Source organism: Carya illinoinensis, chromosome 3, assembly GCF_018687715.1.
Source record: "Carya illinoinensis cultivar Pawnee chromosome 3, C.illinoinensisPawnee_v1, whole genome shotgun sequence".
Lineage (NCBI taxonomy): Eukaryota > Viridiplantae > Streptophyta > Magnoliopsida > Fagales > Juglandaceae > Carya > Carya illinoinensis.
In genome coordinates this window covers 21742338-21747708 of record NC_056754.1, presented here as the reverse complement: position 1 = coordinate 21747708, position 5371 = coordinate 21742338, and positions in this window count along the sequence as shown.

Sequence of the window (5371 nt, the reverse complement as noted above, 5' to 3'; positions counted from 1 at the left end):
TTACATCTCTCACTATCCTATCAAGATGCAATTTCAGAGAACATACATAATTGCCAATTTTAGGAAAGTCCAAGAAGAATTTCGAAGATTTTTATACTTGTGTACCTCGTATTTAGGGGGCGATAGTGCAAAATATATGTATTGAATCGTGGATGAAATTGAAATTAGTGATGGATTAATTAAATGTATAAACTATAATGTGAGCATAGATGAAGATCCCCTACTTATTACATGGAGTTGCAAATTGTTTGAGTTTAGGAGAATATTATGTAGACATGCTTTTCGTGTTTTAGTACAGTTAGACAAGAGTGAAGTACCACCAAAATACATTTTGACTCATTGAAGGAAGGATATAAAGAGAAATTATATTAATGTAAAAAGTAGTTATGAGGTGACGAGCAACCCTGAGAGACAAAAGGTTTGATTGGATCCAAAATTGCTTCTATTCATTGTGTTCAAATGCTGTAAAGATTGAGAGAAATTGTGTAAAATTGATAAATTAGCTAGAACAATTAAAGCAGGAGTACCTGGATGACGATTCATATGAAGGTACTTTCACACCTGGTGAAACTACTCCCATTCCTAACACAACAGATAGAGTTCTTAGTCCATTGGTGGTTCGAAGTAAAGGAAGACTACCAAGAGAAGAACGCACCTTGTTGAGAAGGCTCTCAAAAAACCAAGTACTAGAAGGAAATTGCCCACAACTGAAGTTGTATATTACACCATTATTTTTGAACGTATGTACAACACTTTTGTAAGATACTATTAGTTTTTTGCGAAGTTTCAAATCATATAGTTGTTTGAGTCATGTTAGAAGTTCCATATGTTAAGTCTTCAGTGTTTTTTATAAGATATTATTAATTGAGTCTTCACTTTTCTAAGATACTATTAGTTGAGTCTTTAGTATTTTTTTTAACTAAATTTTGCATGACTTGAGAGTTCCAACTTGATTGTCTAGATAGCGAAATTTATTTTTAAGTTACATATTAAGATATTATTCTCGATATTTATTGATATACATAGAGGAATAGTCACTTATCAAGAGAAGATAGACTTTTGTATAATGTGAGCAACCCACAACATAGGCCACTTCCACGAACCCAGTATACTTAAAAAGTCAAGCGTTCTTTATGTTTATTCCTATTCTTTTCTTTTATTTATGTATAGAATCCAAAAATTGATATGTGATCATTTTTCAAGGTATCCTAGCTACATGATCAAGAAAGCCAAGTTTGGACACATGCGCTAGAACTTTTTTGTACTTCCTCAACTGCTCCTCCACCTCCAATACAAGCGAAATCTATGCTATTGAATCTCTCGAATCAAGATGATCTATATCAACCTAGATGGTGGCAGCCATTATGGTGTTTGGTGTTGTATTTATGATGGTGTTGTCAAGCATAGGTGTTTCTTGTGTAGAAAGCATTTTTTGTGTACAAAATATTTTCAACACTTATTGTATGGTGCTTTTTGTATTTATGATGGTGTTGTCCATCATAGGTATTTTTTGTGTAGTTGTATATTTTGAACACTTATTGTTAGTCGTTTGTTGTAAATGAATTGTTTTTTGTATTTATGCTGCTATCTTTGATGTTAAATTGTTGTAAAGGGGTTTTTGTATTTAGGAGGTGAAGTTACTTCTAATTAAGAGGTGCTTTTGTAATGCAAGTGAGGAAGAAGTCGAAATATAAGTAAAAGTACACTAGTAGATTTTAATGCTTAAGTACAATTTTTATGCTTAATAATCCAGAGAAAAATATGGATCTATTTAGTGGCATGTGGGAAGTCAATAGCTTGAAAGTTGGAAGGGTTGATCTTGACAAGGTTATATTTTGTGATTTGGTGTTATTTTTGTCACATAGGTTATCAGTTCTTGTGATTGTGGGGTTTCAGCTTGCTGTCAGAATTCTCTAAATAAGATCCAAGTTTTGGGTCCTTAAAATTTGAGGAAGAGATGCAACATTACCTAAGGCAAGTGGAACATCTATTAGTAGGATTAAATTTTTTGCATCCATAAGTTCTATTAGCACGATTAAATGGAAATAGAAATTACTTGGATTTGAATTGCATCTTTATGTATTTTTGTATAAAGTCTGCAATACTTATAAGAAAGTGGTACTTTCAAATAATGTTCAAGTCAGAATTTCTATTCATTGATAAATAAATATGAAGGCTCTATCTTTTCATGATCTATCTGGAAATGATAATCTGAATGGAGATTTGCAATGTTTGATTCATGAGTAAGCGTAAAAAATACAAGATGTTGCATAAATATATATAAAAGATTTAGGAGCATTCTTTGCATCCATCTTTCACAAAATACACAAAGCTTCCACATACATGAGAATATTCAAAGTCTCTATAAATACAAAGAGTTTTCACAATATACAAAGAACTACCACATACATGAGAACATTCAAACTCTTAACAAATACCAAGAGTTTTCACAAAATACAAAGTGCTGCCACAAAATACAAGGAGCTGCCACATGTACTCCCTAGACTTTCCTAGTTGCTGACTTCTAAAATTATATTAATATTTTCCTTTCAATTAACCACAATTGGATATAAGTAGGCCAAAAAAGAAAAATCACAAGAATGAATTTGTTATGATGTAGGTAGCCTTCTCCAGTTGCCTCTTGCACCTCTATTTCTAGTTGATAATTCAAGGTTTGGATATCTATTGATGCTTGGATCTTTTCAACTTCAACTTTTAATTTATCAATTGAGTGTTATAATCATTTGATAGTCTTTTAGCAATATAATGGTATTTTAGAGTCATACCAGTAGAAGTATTCACAAGACTTTCCAAACTGCAAAAATCAATTCACACTTAAATTAAATTATGGCAAACAAGACTATCAACGAGAATGAGATATGAGGGCAAGAAGAGAAAATTTCACCATATAGTTTTGGCATCCAAAAAACTGCTGCCCATCATTTTTCTCAGTATGTGCAGTTCTTTGACAAGCTTTAATTCCATAGTAACAAATTGGGTACTCAACTATTGACTTTTCTTTGGTCAGATCGCTATTTCCACTATGTGACTCAGACATTGTTGTTCATATACAAAGAGAACAATAAATGAAGTTGTCGTAGCACTTCTCAAAAAATTATTAACATAATTCACTCCATTAATATTCAACTACTATTCTTCTGCTATTGACCCACAAATAAACAAAATGTATAGCTAAGCAGATTCAAATTCAGTATTTTTTATATTTTGACTACTATTTGGTGCAAAATATGTTGATGTCAAGTTTAACTACAATCATATGTTGAGTAAATTCTAAACTAATAATGGGTTGCCTATCTACTACACAGGCTAGAGATGAGATGACAAAATAGATGATATAAAGTTACAAATAAGAAAGAAACAACAAAGGTATCAATGCCTTGAGTAATAGCTATCAATGCCCAGGTTTAAACTTATGGCATAATCTTGAATCAGTATTCAATAACTTACAAAAAACCTAAAATTTATATTTATAACTTAAAAACATACTCTGAACAACAATCTATCAATCTCATATATAAATAGCATATTGACCATTCAAACTTTGAATCCTTGATGGTTCAAGAAACTTAGAAACAGATCAACGAGAGTACAAAATTCAGCTATCATTCTCATAGTTATTACTTATTATGTTAGCCTCTCTTCTATCTGAAATCACGTACTATAGCTTCTACATATTCATGTACATGAAGCAGGCATTGCAAGCAATTAAGGCGTTTAATATACTGCACAGGATTAAGCGCTTATTAAGCAATTAAATAATTGGATGGATGTTAACTTCCAAGAGGATTAAGCAATTAGATGGATGTTAACTTCCAAAAATCAAAAGGAAGAGTTATGTATACTGATGTGATCTTAAATGATCTATGAATAGTGATATTTTGTAAGTTTTATTGAGACGTATTTAAATGACTTCAATATTTTGAGATATGTATTTGAATTATACCGAAATATACCCATAGTCGCACGGGGTGCCATGGCATTGGCTGTCCTTATCTTGTGTTCTTTTCCTTTCATGGACCACAAAGCACTTGGAAAGTCTACTTTCTTCCTCGACCACAGCCACTTATCTTTTTTTGCTCTTGCCTTGCCTCTCCCTCTGCCAACTAAACACACCCCACCCCCACCCCTACCCATTACAGAGAAGATGAAAAAGAACACAACAATGACCTTTCATTCTCAATTTCCTATTGGTCTCTACAAACCCTCATTCTCTCTCTCAGATGAATTTCAAAACCATGAAATTAAATTCCCAACAGATAGGCAACGAGAGTAAACTGAAAAAAATTGGTGGGGGTTTGCTTCAATTCAGCTTAGCTAGGCTTGATAATTGGGACAACCATCAAAATAAGGGGAGGGGAGGGGGGTGGGGGCACCCAACTATCACACTGTCCAATAAAGCTGACATGATGGAAGAGGAAAAATGATCAAAGAAGGATATCGGATAAGGTGAGGCATTGGCATTGGCTAGCTTTGGTGGTAGTGTTTTGCTATTAATTCTCATGTGATATTGCACCCATTTACTTTTTCTTTCTCTTTTTCATGTGTAACTCTCAATATTTTTTCTCTAGTAAATTCTGATAGGGACTCATCTAAGTGTACTTAAGGAAAGTTGAAAAATCATGTGCAGAGTTACTATAAACAAAACATATTACCCATTTTACACGATGTGTAAATTCTGATGGTGGAATATTAGTCTACTCATGAACTGAGAAATCGTGCCCATGGTTATAATGGACGAGAAATATTTCCTATTAGAAACCCTATAGATATAATTCAAGATCTAAAAATGAAAAGAACATAGAAATCTCACACAAAATACTACAACTAGCAGTCATTCAAGCTAATTTTAGACTATAAAAAAAAAAAAAAAAAGGAAAAAACCGAAAGCCCTAAGAAGCAAGCCAAAAGCTTTGAGAAAAAAATAAATTTAGCATCCAGACATCTACCTGAGAAGAGAAGAAACTTAGCATCGATGGGGAGAATCTGGTGGAGGTTACTAGAAATAAACAAACAAATAATGAAGAGGGAGCCAATGTTCGGCGATGAAATGCACATGTAGAGGAGGGAAGGTTTGCCGCTACGACGGAAAGCTCTTGTGGAGGAGGGTAGAAGATCTGTGCTGCGGGATGGTTCTCGTGGAGGAGAGAGCCGATGTTTGGTGACGGAAGCACTATTGACGAGATGACCATAGGGATGGTGGGGGAGGACACAATGATGGGAGGGTGAAAGCAGATTTTCTGAATGTGTTTTGAACACATCCCGCGACATTTTCAATCCTTTTCAACCGTCTTTGTTTTTTTATAATTGCCATGTGGCATGCACATCATGCTATCATCTGCAACGGTAACAG